The following is a 14,172-nucleotide window of genomic DNA, read 5'->3' on the forward strand; positions in this document are numbered from 1 at the left end:
TTGTGCAGGTTATAAGTGACGAGCAGTTCGATGAAGAATGGTATATTGACAGTGGCTGCTCACGTCACAAGACAGGGAGGAAGGAAGAGCTTAGGGAATTCAGATCTCTTTCAAACGGTGGAAATGTCAAGTTCGAGAACAACTCCTTCGGAACCATAAAAGGATATGGAATGATTACAAACGGTGATTTCACAATCAGGAAGGCTGCATATGCAGAAGGACTACAACATATTCTCATCAGTGTATCTCATCTTGTTGGAGGTACCGGTCTCAAGGTCTCATTCGATGATGAGGGTTCGGAAATTATTGAGAAGCAAACGAACAAAGTTATTCTCAAATCAGAGCGCAAACGTAAAATGTTTCCCCTAAATCTCAAACCAATCAAAGGGAATCCAGCAATCTGCTTGTTATCAAAAGCACAGTCTGATGAAAGCTGGTTGTGGCACCGAAGGCTTTCTCATCTCAACTTCAAGGACATCAACAAACTTGTCGCCGGAGGTCATGTTCGTGGTCTTCCATTGCTCAAGTAAAACAGAGAACATTTGTGTGCGGCACGTGAAATGGGGAAGCAGAGTCGTCAAAGTCATCCATCAATTATAAACACAAAAGTTGTTGAACCACTAGAGTTACTTCACATTGACTTGTGTGGTCCCTCATCAATTGAAAGTATCGGCGGTAGCAAGTACATTCTTGTTATTGTTGATGACATTTCACGTTTTACATGGGTGTTCTTTCTAAAGCTTAAATCTGAAGCGACTCACAAGCTAAAGATGTTCATCAAGCAGGTGGAAGTACAACTGAAGAAAGTAGTTCGGAACATCAGAAGTGACAATGGCCTCGAGTTCAAAAATAAAGAATTTGAAGAATTCCTGGCGGAAAGAGGAACTACCCACAACTTCTCAGCTCCCTACACACCTCAACAAAATGGTATAGTTGAGAGGCGGAACCGATCTTTGTGTGAAGCAGCTCGAACGATGCTAAGTTTTGCTTTTTTACCTTTATATTTCTGGGCTGATGCTATATCTGCAGCTTGCTTTACACAGAACAGGTCATATCTCAATAAGCGATTCACGCTCACTCCTTATGAGATCATAAACAACTGGAAGCCGAATGTCAAATTCTTCCATGTGTTCGGTTCTCGGTGCTTCATCTTCAATTCTAAAGAGCATCGCAACAAATATGATGTCAAAGCCGATGAAGGGATTTTTCTGGGCTATTCTCTCACTTCTAAAGCGTACAGGGTATTAAACAAACGTTCAAGGAAAATAGAAGAGACGTATTATGTGACCTTTGATGATAGCTATGTCAAAAAGTCAACAGCAAACATAAACTCAACTGGTGAAATCTTTCCTCAAACAGGTCAAGTCACAGCATCAATTGCAAATCTCTTTGAGAAGTTTGTTGAGTTATTTGATGAACCAGAGAAGGCTATTAATTCGGAAGCCAGCGCAGCAGACAACAAGGTGGATCATCTGAAGCAACTAGTAGAAGATGCTACAAGGCGAATGAATGAAGAAGTGCCCAGTTCCGGAGCATCAGTCGAGGGGGAGCATGCCGATACTGCAGCACCCGAAGGTACTGTAGCACCCGAAGGTACTGTAGCACCCGAACGCTCCACAACACCAGAAGGCACAACAGCACCCGAAGGTACTGTAGCGCCCGAAGGTACTGTAGCACCCGAACGCTCCACAACACCAGAAGGCACAACAGCACCCGAAGGTATTGTATCACCCGAAGGTACTGTAGCATCCGATCACTCCACAGCATCTGAAGGCACAGGAGCACCCAAACTCTTCAATATACCCGAAAGTCCGACTATTTCAGAAAGCTCTTCATTCGAGGGGGAGAATACCAATATGCTCTTTGACGATGAAAGTCAATCCGAACCAGAAGAGATGGTAAACGCTGAATTGGATCCTTCCTATGATCCAAATTACCCTCCTCTCATCAAATGGACCAGAAATCAACCAGTCTCTCAAGTTGTAGGTGATGTTTCTGAAAAGGTTCTGACCCGATCACAACTTAAGGAAAAACAAACTTCCCTATTCTCCAAAGTAGAATTCTGTATGTTTAATTCCTTCGTTTCAAAAGTTGAACCCAAGACAGTCAACACTGCTCTCGATCACTCAGATTGGGTTCAAGCTATGCAAGACGAACTGAACGAATTCGAAAGGAACAAAGTTTGGCGCCTCATTCCAACTCCTCAAAATGCATCAGTTGTGGGTCTAAAATGGGTATTCAGGAACAAAATGGACAAGGAAGGGAATGTGACTCGAAACAAAGCACGTCTGGTAGTGAAAGGATACTGTCAGGAGGAAGAGATTGACTATGAAGAGACTTTCGCTCCAGTTGCAAGGCTGGAATCTGTTCGCATTTTTCTGGCCTATGCAGCACACAAAAACTACGAGGTCTACCAAATGGATGTCAAATGTGCTTTTCTGAATGGAGAACTTGAAGAAACAGTCTACATGGAGCAACCTCCCGGCTTCGTCAATGAGAAGTTCCCAAATCACTGCTATATTCTGGACAACGCGGTTTATGGTCTGAAACAAGCTCCTAGGGACTGGTATGAAACGCTAACAAAGTTTTTAAAGATGTCTAAATTCAAACAAGATTCGGTTGACCCAACCTTCTTTCGTAAAAAGGAAGGTAACCACCTTATGATTGTACAAATTTACGTCGATGATATCATCTTTGGCTCAACGAATCCCAGCTTAACAGCTGAATTCCAAAAGCTGATGGAGACTAAACTTGAAATGAGCTCCATGGGTCCGATTAACTTTTTTCTTGGATTAAATATTAGACAGGGACCCGAAGGCATCTTTATCAACCAGGAAGCATACACCAAAACTCTTCTTGCCAAATTTGGTATGATGGGAGATTCAAAGGTCAAGGTTCCAATGGCTTTCGGAACCAAACTCACCCCTTCACTGGAGAAACCAGCTGTTGACATTACGCTATACCGCCAGATGATTGGGTCTTTAATGTATCTTACTGCTAGCAGGCCTGACATCATGTTTTCTGTATGTTATTGTGCTAGGTTTCAGGCAAACCCACGAGAACCTCATATGCTTGCAGTGAAGAACATACTTAGGTATCTGAAGCGAACTACCTCTCTCGGTCTTTGGTATCCATCCAACTCAGGCTTCTTCGTTCAAGCCTTCTCTGATGCAGACCTTGGAGGATGTGGTTTAGACAGGAAAAGCACCACAGGGGGTTGCCAATTCCTTGATGGGAAATTGGTCAGCTGGCAGTCAAAGAAGCAAACATGCGTTTCCCTTTCTACAGCCGAAGCAGAGTACATAGCAGCCGCCTCCTACACATCTCAAGTAATATGGATCCAAATCCTGCTCCGGGATTATGGACTTAACATGAAAAAGATCCCACTATATTGCGACTCAGAAAGTGCAATTAGGATCTGTCACAACCCAGTGCAACACTCTAAGACCAAGCATATAGCACTGAGGTATCACTTCATTAAGGATCATGTGGAGGATGGTAATATCGAAATTCACTTTGTTCGAACCACCGATCAACTGGCAGATATCTTCACCAAAGCTCCACCTGAAGCCAGTTTCAATAAAATCCTTCATGGTCTAGGAAGGATGGAATCTGAATCAGTACCAAAGACTTCATCCCAAAGTTAAAAAGTAAGGAGCGAAATGAACCGAAATGAATCGAACGTTCGGTCCATTTCGGGTTCGGTTCACATGGGAACCGAAATGAACTGAACGTTCGATCTATTTCGGGTTCGGTCCCATAACACATATTTTCGCTCAAATCTCAAAAAGGTGTTGTCTATGGTTGTACTCTTTTTGTAAAGCTGTTTTTCCAAAAAAAAAAAAAAAATGGAACCGAAATGAACCGAGCGTTCGGTCCATTTCGGGTTCGATTCAATTTTTTTATTTTTTTTATTTATTGTTATTACTTATTATGTATTGGTTTTTCCCTTTTGTAACACTGTTTTCCAAAAATCCAAAAAAAAATTTAGGAACCAAAATGAACCAAATGTTCGGTCCATTTCGGGTTCAATTCATTTTTTTTTAATTTTGTTTGGTTTTTCTCTTTTCACAATCTTAAAATCTCCAAAAATATTTTTGTCTCATTCTTGTTTAAAAATTACTTGGAATAGGTTTGCTTCTCATTCTTTATTTTACCTACTTAAGCGTCCCTAGAAGCATGCTGCTGCATGTTGTCCAAAACCTCAACTGATTTTGAATAAAAGCCTTAATGACTAGGTATATACAAACCTTGTCTTCCCAGTAAGGCTGCTCCATTTATTCTAATCCTGAGCTACCTTACTCTTTTCTCATATGAGTTGAGAGTTTACTGCTTGGTCACTATTTTCAGCAGAGATACTATCACTTTTCTTCACCACCTTACTCTTCTCCATCATATTTCGGTCCCATATCGTAACCCTTGAGACTCTCAGAATTAACCACTGAGGTTTATGGTTGCAAAATATCTGTGTTTATGATCTAAGCCACGTGTCACTACGTGCTTAGTGAAACCCAACATTCAATACCTATCATGAATTGACGGTCAACATGAAATCTCTCTTTGTTTATGCGATTCTTATGAATTTGTTATTTACCATAACATTTCTTCCCCTATAATCCAGTTTAAATTTTTTTTTTTTTTTTGAGATTTCACCATCATATATTTTTACAAGTCACTATATCTGTTATCCAGCCTACTTGTTCACCAGACCACATCGGTCTCACAAGTACTTCATTTAGTCTCGGTCTTATGTCAAGGTCCGGGTTTCTAAATTGAAGCGAAAGCCACCCTATTATGCCTAACAAAAAGATGCCTTTCAACACTTCTTAGAAAGTGCTTGATCGTAATTCAACGGGAATCCATACAAACACTTTAAGGTCTCTCTTGACCTTGAAGAAAGTGATTCGTGCCCGGGATCATCTGTTTTGTGTCTAATTTGACATCACTCTTCCCCTATATATCTCGCTTTATTTCCTTATCTTTTACACTCTATGCACAAAAATCTTTGATTTTCCAAACTTCTCGTTCGGTTACTTTATAATCTTATGTTTGGATGACAGCTATTAAACAGATAAGATGTTGACTCAGCCAACAAAGTAACGGCCTCAATAGTGAGGTGATGGGCACGCGTGCAAAACGGAACAGTTCTTCTCTCTCCTGCGTAATCATCGGGGGTGCCAACCGTCGCGCTTCAGTCAAATCCGAAACCGTTTTATTGTATCAAGAAGCTTTGGGGATGATCTTTCTCTCTCCTCTACCCACGGTATAAAAGGAATTCGTCTGCTTCATTCCCAATTTACCACATTCAAAACTCAAAAGAGCAAAATCGGACGATTTCTCATCTCCTGTTCATCATCTTCTTCCTTCAACCATGGCGGATTCTTCATCAATACAGGAAACCTCCTCTCGCACAAATATTCTTCCAATCCGTGCACAACAAAGTCTGGTGATTGATCTCAACCCTAAGGCATACGAAAATTACATGTATCCCATGGTGGAGTGCCTCAAATACTCTCCGTTGGTGCTCGCTCTTTCCAAAGTTGAGCTTGTACCAATGGAATGCCTCTCCCAGGTCTTCTCCACAGCCCATTATGACAGATCAGTGGATCGCATCTACTTTGGTCTTCTTTCTCACAAGACCTCCATCTCTAAGCAACGATTCTGTTGGCTCCTAGGCTTTGAAGCCGATGAATCTAGGGTTAATCCCAACACCATTACCGTCAGGCAATTATTTTCGATGTTCTACAATATGGGGTACACGGAGATTCTCACAACGGTTACAAAATTCAAGAAATCGTGTCTCCCTCCTCCATGGAATGGTTTCTTCACCATTCTCTTCAAAGGGCTCTCCGAGCGTAGTTCTGGTTCTGACGGGGCCAGCAAACTGTTTATGACCATTCTCTATGGTCTTTATCACGGCCTTAACCTAGACTATGGCTCGGTTCTATGGCAGCAACTCATTCAGAGCCTTGCCTCCTCCTCTCGCCACACTGAGGTATCCTACGCCAGGTTCTGGACGCTCATCACTAAGTGGGCCATGGATAAACTCCATGTTCCTACTGTTGCAGGTTCCCTTCTCTGCAACATCAGCGTCTTCCACACCACCAAAATTATCGTCACCGATCCGACAAAATTTTCTTTCGTCGGATCCATTCCGGACTCTATGTCCGCCGGGGTGTCAAAGGAGAGCATCATCATGAAAGCCTACAAGGACTTTCGTCCTTCGGGCCCAAGGGAGCTTTCTACTGAAATGGTTCAGTCCATAAATGATGCAGATAAACCTGCTGTTCGCGGAAAGAAACCCGAGCAAAGGAAGATAAAGAAAGCAGCAAAGGGGGCAAAGGGTCCTTCTCCTAAGAAGCGAAAACCCTCAAAACCAGATCTTTCCCCACCAGCAAAGAAGAAGAGAGTCCAACCCAAGAGAAAACTCATTCTCTCCTCTTCTTCCATCGACTCGGAAGAGAACCACTCTGACTCTGATGAGTCAGCTAGAGGCGAAACCCCACCTCACTCCCCTGATCATGAGGTACATATTTCATCAAAACCTCCTTCCCCTTCTCCTATACCCACCTCTTCCATTCCCATCATAACCTCCTCCATTTCCATTCCCTCCATATCTAACCCTATTTCCATTCCCCCCATAACTACTCCTCTTCAAACCACATCAACCACCCTTCCCTCACCACTTTTCACAAAAGCCACCACCACTACCACCCGTGAGGTTCTAATCAACGTATCTGATACGGGGGTTTCTACTTCACAACCTGAACCTACATCTGCACCCGAACCCACTATCACCACCGAACCACCCACTGCACCCTTATCTCCCACTCCATCTGCTGAAACCGAAACCTTTTTGGGGGGGAGGATACCATTTTTGACTCCATCTACTATAGCCCCTATCAACTTCAGAGTGATGATGATGATGATGCTCCGGTCACCAAAAAGCACATCAAGGAGCTCCACGAGAAGATTGACAATCTTGTGGCTTCTTCCTCCTCCTCAACATCTCACTTTTCATAGGCTGCTATTCAGAGTATGGTAGAGTCACTTACAAAAGCTCATGAAGCCTCTATCAGCACAGCTGCTGCTGCCATTAATAAATCCACGCAGGCTAGTGCGGTAGCAACCGAAAAAGTCGAAAAACTATTTCAAGACGCCCAGCTCTGGCTGGAGTCTTTACAGGTGGCTTCAGAGTTAAACACTAAGAAGATCCGCACCGTTGTGGAGAAGCTGGTCCATTCCTTCGAGACGGAAAAAGATCAATTTGCCAGCTTCCGCCAAAAACTCAAAGAAGACAACCAATCATTTCTATCTTCGGTTGCGGATCGTCTTCTCTCATTCCAAGCCACTCTAGCCGCCGAATCTACCACAAAGGAAGAGCTTGCCCAAAAGTCTTCCGAGCTTACCTTGGCAACTCATCAGCTCTCCCAAGCCGAGAAGGAAATCGATTATCTTCAGTCTGAGAAAGCTGTGGTCAGGAGTTGTGTTTCAGATGTCCACGGAGCTTTATCCAATATCCTTGAAGCCCATGATCCGATTCTCAACTATTCGGTGAGGCGAAGTCTTGCAGAGAAGCTCGCTCCTGCTCTTGCCCTTCTTAGCCGTATTGAAGGCATTCCTGAGCAGGAGGACCATCCGAAACAAGGGGAGAAAAGAAGAAATCCACAGCTCAACAGAAACCCCCTCCAAGTTCCCTACCTCAATCAATTCCACTTTCATCACTTGTCCCTCCAAAAGCACCCAAACCAACATCTGGTCCTTCATCAGGTTTGAGTGCTTAAGCCAAAGCCAAACAAATTGACGACGACAGTGATGAGAGTGATGATCAAGAGCCAATTGTCAGCTTGGTCAGGAAGCAGACCAGAGAGAGAGAGCTGGATGAAAATGCTCGAATAGTCAGGGAAGCAGAGGCCAAGGAGAGGAAGATGAAGGAGGCTCATGATCTCCTTGAAAGCAAGAAAACTCTGTTTCCTCCTTGGACCCTCGAAGTGCTCATCAAAGAAGCCATTGAGTCCCCTTGCACTCTATGGCCAGAACCGGTCATCTCACTAGACCGTGTCAACTCAATCGATTCCCAGTTCGACATGCCCCTGACCCGAAAGGCCTTCATCTTCCATGCGTTCGCTCATATAGCTGAAGTTCCCCATCCTCACCCGAAGGTGGATAGGGAGCTTATAGACTATTACCTGAGGACTGCTCAACCTCAGTACCAAACTTGGAGCGCACAGAAGATAACCAACGTTCGGGTACTCAAGCCTGTTCGTGAAGGTAACTTTGTTAATATCATATTCAAGGTCTTGAGGGGATCTGAAAAATCTGAGCACTCTATCTCTCTGGCTGATCTTCCCAACCTCAACCCTCACGATTGGATCGTTTTGCACAACATTCTTCTTGTCAATGAAGCTGAATATGGTCCGGTCATAGACCATTTCAAGAGAATGTTAGTTTGCTATATTTTGGAGGTGGCTAAGCTTGATCAAGAGATTGCTAATATCCTGAGGAAGAAGCCCATCATCACTCCAGTAGGTTCTGCTAGCGATATAAACCGAATGAAGATGGGAAAGATTGACCCGAAACAAAACTCAGTCATGTTCACTAGAGCAGAAGGCCAGAAATGCTTGTTTGCTTTGGCTGACAAACATCTCTACACCACTACTTGTCTAGAGCATGTTCTGGGTATAATCAATCGTTGCAAGCAGAACACGGATAGTGATAAAAAGTACTTCAATGATATGATAAACTGGTACATTCACTTCCGTCAAACACTTCTTGCCATCATCCCCTACCTATTCAAGACAGTAAAGAAAGCCAGTGCTGCGGGGGCAAGCAAGCTGGAGTGAAGTCTCGCCTCAATTGACGCAAAGGGGGAGATTGTTGGGTTATTGGTGTTGCGTCTTGGGCTCGCTTCCTAGTCCATTCTTTATGCGGTATGGGCCTGTCCATCCGTATCTTATTTTCTAGGGTTTGTGTATTTATAGATGCTTGCATGCATCTTTTACGTAACTGATAGAGCAGGGTTTTACGGTGTAATTATAGAAGTTATCTTTTTGTAACCCAAGAATCCTCTACAGTGGAAGTTCTTCATCGAGCTCTGCTGAGGATTGAAAGTTTAATCATTCGACATATTCAAATCCATTCTTGAGTATTGCTTTATATTCTTTATATACCTGTTTCAAAGATATTTTTATCTCATCAACTACATAAATATATTATCGTTTGGTATTGAAATATACAATCACATCATTGTTTTTGAAAACAAATGAATAACCATTTACATACATAAATTCCTTCAATATCAATTTAGATGTGATATGTCAAGTGCAAAGCCTATGAATCGATTGTGAGAAGATAGTTTTAACAACTTTCTTCATTGTCCGGTCTTGGTCAGATAAAACCAACAATGGTTGTTTGCCAAAAGCTTTAAAAAAAGATTTCAACAACCATATATAGGAATCAGTGACACACCTCTTGTGATTATCAATTCAAATACAAGGAACAAAAACCATATAATACATGTAAAAGTATTTGAATTAATATATGCATGAATAATAACTAAATAAATATTAAACTACAATCATATCTAACCCGTTAGTTCGAAAAATAGCATCGAAAGAAACTACATCACCAAACTCTTTATAATTGATATTGGATGTTTCAGCTGCCCAGAAAAGAGCATTTAACTGCTTGTTCTCAACTCGATACTCAAAAGAAAAATTCTTAACGTTCTCTTTTCTGTTATCCAGCTTGTCCACTAACATCTATGCATCACTACCACCTGTGAAGCAATTAAGACCCCTCATGTAATTTTTGAAGTCATCAATTAGGCCTCTTACAAAATTGTATCCACCAAGAATTTGCATAGAGCCTGTGAGCTATGATTGTACCAATATTTTAATTAGACATTGTAAGAATTAAAGATTTTTGAGTGTCATCCGACTGCCTATGATGACGTGAAAACACCATATTATCTCTTGATACAACTGGATGATTGTGTTTTTCTTCAAATTCATACAACCACCATTTAGTAGTTCTATGTAAAACTTTAAATCATATACGCACATTGCAATGGGTCGTACGAGTGTTAATCCTTTTAATCTTACTTCTTGTTGGGTCCAAAGTATCAACAGGAGATATATTTAGGAGACCTTGCCTGTTACATACAAGATATTTCATGTATACAATTCCACACTTCTTTTTGTTTGTGGTCTTTCTAACATCAAAATCTCCCGCATATGCATATTTTCTATACATGTCTTCAATTGCATGATCAGATGGGTATTTAAGGTCTTTATTGGCTTAAGCTCACTAGGGATAGTAAGAATCCAATAAGATTTACCGGCTATTACTAAATGTTGATCAATACAATCACTTGTTCTCTCTTTACATGATTCAATGTTTGTGACATCCAAGAAGGCACAAGCTAATAACAGAGTATAAATCACAATACAATAAATAAAATAAAATGAAATATGAATTGTCAATGAACTCTAACGCCTTGTTCCCGAGTTCTACTTAAGGAGAGAAATGGGAGGATACAGAGGGAAAGTGAGGGGTGTCGAAGGAAAATCATGTTCCCGAGTTTCATTAATGGAAGGAAAGTGAGGGGAGGGGAAGGATTTTGGAGTCAAATTTTCCTCCCAAATTGGGCGGATTTGGGAAGAAAGTGAAGGGAAGGAAAATTTTATGTTTTATTTTCTTTTTCCTCCTAACTCGGGAACACAAAAACTTAAAAATTTTCTTCCATTTCCTTTCGTTTCCTTCGAACTCGGGAACACGGAATAATGAATATTTTCCTTCACCTCCCTTTCTTTCCGTCATAATTTTCCTTCACTTTCTTTTAATGAATTTACAAAAAAAAAAAAAAAAAAACCTCGGGAACAAGGCGTAAGTGCCTGCATAGTATACCAAGATTATGCAAATCATGTAATGTGTTTGAGAATATTTGACGTACAAAAACTATAAAAAAAATAACATACCAGGGATTTGCATTCTTCAGAAATATTTTTGGCAAATGTGAACTCCCCTTCATGGTGGTGATGCATAGTGTCAACATTTTCGAGTGAGGGATTATCATATCATTAGTTGAAAAAATTTCATCATCTCTTGACAAGAATTCATCATCGATTGAGGCAGTTTCGTCTTCATTCATATCATTTATATCATCAAAATCGCTGGGGTGAGTGGGTGGGGTGGGGGGACAAATCAATTCGTGAATTGTTATGGAATAAAAGAATTATATAGATTTTAGGACAACCTTGAATAGAAGATACATTTCGTAAATGTTTGTTACAAGTGATATTAGAAGCCTAACAATTGTCCTCACGATTGTTGATACACGATTGATGATTGATCATTTCATAAATATTTGTTAATAGTAATATTAAGGTGTCGTTTGAGTTTTCGAAGCAAAAACTAATGTGTATGCAAACTACCTTTGCAACCCTCTACAGTATAAAAGGTGGACCAAACTGCTGCAGACTGTAATAAGAAGCATGTTTGTTTTTTTAACATTTTCATGCTGCTGCAGATATTAAAAAATTAAAATAAATTGATTTTATAAACCGAAAATAGTTTTTTAGTGTCACAACCAGAAATTTTGTGTCTTGTAATAACTATACTTAAGTAAAATGTTGAATCAAAAACTTAAGAGCATGTGTGATGCTTCAAAAACTTCAAACAAATACACTATACAAGTACTCCAAATAGTCATCAAACAATTGGAAACCCTAGAAGTTCTTGTTTAGGTCCATTTTGGACTAGGACTTCCTTATTGGGCCCAAATGGACCAATAAGCTTCCAATTTGACTATCATGGGCTTACAACCCTTAATTGGGCTCTAATTGGACCCACATTCATTTATTTCAACATTTTGGGCCATATTGGGCCTAGAATGAAATAAGTTAAAAGTTTTGAACCATGATTAACCTAAACTAGCCCAACTAAGTGCTAAAATCAAATTATATTTCTTTTAGGTTAAAACTCATCCAACTTAACTTCTACATGGGCTTGAGGGCATTAAAGCCCAAAATTTCCCTTTTCCTTCAAAAATCTCAGCCCAAAACAAGCCTAAGAGGAAGGGTTGACCTTGTGAGTGACACCTCACAATTAACCAAAGGACTTCCATGCAAGGAGACTCATACTTCCTTATTGTTTAGGTCCATTTTGGACTAAGACTTCCTTATTGGGCCCAAATGGACCAATAACCTTCCAATTTGACTATCATGGGCTTAGAACCCTTAATTGGGCTCTAATTGGACCCACATTCATTTATTTCAACATTTTGGGTCATATTGGGCCTAGAATGAAATAAGTTAAAAGTTTTGAACCATGATTAACCTAAAATAGCCCAACTAAGTGCTAAAATCAAATTATATTTCTTTTAGGTTAAAACTCATCCAACTTAACTTCTACATGGGCTTGAGGGCATTAAAGCCCAAAATTTCCCTTTTCCTTCAAAAATCTCGGCCCAAAACAAGCCCAAGAGGAAGGGTTGACCTTGTGAGTGACACCTCACAATTAACCAAAGGACTTCCATGCAAGTAGACTCATACTTCCATGCACCATCCTTTCATGCTTCCCTCTTCTTCTTCCTCTCTCTCACTCTCGGCCGAAACACACACACACACACATACAAATCTCTCACAAACTCTCTCTAGATTACTCAAGAAACCATCCTCCCTCTTCATCAAAAATCTCGAAACTTTGCTTGTGAATCAAGAGGATTTCAAGAAAATATCATCACTTCTTGGTAAGTTACACATATCTAAGGAATTTATAACTCTTTTTCTCATGATTAGATCCTTTCTCTTAAACAATTTTGGTGAATATACTCCTAGAAAACTCCATAAACTCGAGATCTTCATCAAGGGGTGCTAGGGTCAAAAATCACCAAACTTTCTTCCATCTTTTCTTCAAAAACCGAGACCACACCCTAAGGTGAGCTTCATACTCCCTATCTTTCGGTTTTATAAGTTTTGTGTGTGTGTGTGGGGGGGGGGGGGGGGGGGGGGGGATACAAGTGAAAGTGTAGATCTATATGTGTTTTGTATGCCTTGTATGATTTCTATGCTTATATGTGTGTTTTTGTGTGTTTATGATGTTGGATCTAACCATAAGCCCCTAAAAATTGAGATATACTTTATGTTAAATGATACTAGCATCAAATATATTTCTACATACAAATTATTCTAAGAAAAATAGCTAAATGGCTTAATAACATCTTCATTGGGCTAAAAACTCAATTTTTTGACATAAAATGTTAAAAATATAAAGTTAAAGGGGCCCAAAATGACATATTACGAATTCTGATGGATGAGAAGAGTCAAAAAAGTTTCAATAAAGTATTTTCTGGAAATATACTCTTTTGGAGAGTTGAAAATATAAATTTCAAGCTTAATGGGCTAAAAATGACATTTTTGGCCCAATAGGGCCCATTATGCGAAATTTTCTGTTTTGAGGGGCTAAAACTGTATTTTTCTGTAAAACAGTGGACTATTAGTGTTCCAAATCCTTTTCTAAGGTTGAAAATGCTTTTCATAATTTAAAATGACCAAAGTTGCAAAAAATTTCCAATTTGGGCCAAAAATGTAAAACCTGCGAAAAAGAGGGGTTACAACCGAGAAAACTGCATTTTCAGGGATTAAAACGGTTTTCAACTAAGAATATGCTGAAAAATATCAATTCTAATAAGTTTTGGTGTTAAATGACACGAAAAATGGTTTAAGGACTAAACCGGAAACTTATTTATGCCAAAGGTTGAAAAAGTAAATTTACCAAATAAAGAGGGGCTGAAAACAGAAAATTCTCAATGTTAATTCAATACATCCGTTGTGATTAAATAATGGCACTACGACTACCGACGAATTACAATATACAACAATCAAAAATCGTTGTTAAACAAATTGATTCGGTCTCGAATCAATAACAACCCGGAACTACTAACACGACGATAACTCGATTCATACAAGTAACGTTTGGGAATTCAATATACACGTGAGAGTGCACAGACGTCGACGCACTATCTTTGGGCCCCAAAGTGTAAAATCTTGTTTGCTGGGCCTGGCTAGCCCAATGATCTGATCTTTAGGCCCGAAGACTCCAACCTTACGAGTTGTTGGGTCTTACATGATCCAACACAGCGTAAAAGGACTTTTACTGGCTTTAATACTA

At 40.2% G+C, this 14,172-nt stretch overlaps 1 protein-coding gene across 4 annotated transcripts in view; it reads right to left on the bottom strand.

Annotated features, from left to right (window-relative positions):
* Positions 1-14,172, bottom strand: part of LOC145009014 (S-adenosyl-L-methionine-dependent methyltransferases superfamily protein) — a 31,190-nt gene that overhangs the window by 3,966 nt on the left and 13,052 nt on the right. Inside the window, exon 3 of one of the 4 annotated variants that reach the window (XR_013663716.1) lies at positions 9,602-9,778. The exons of 2 other annotated variants lie outside the window; for them this stretch is intronic. The gene's annotated coding sequence lies outside the window, so the exon portion shown is untranslated. Of the gene's footprint in view, positions 1-9,601; positions 9,779-14,172 lie in introns of those variants that run through there. One more of the 4 variants, XR_013663718.1, reaches the window with a different exon arrangement.

This window comes from Lactuca saligna, chromosome 8 (genome assembly GCF_052625555.1).
Source record: "Lactuca saligna cultivar CGN05327 chromosome 8, ASM5262555v1, whole genome shotgun sequence".
In the NCBI taxonomy this organism is placed as follows: Eukaryota; Viridiplantae; Streptophyta; class Magnoliopsida; order Asterales; family Asteraceae; genus Lactuca; species Lactuca saligna.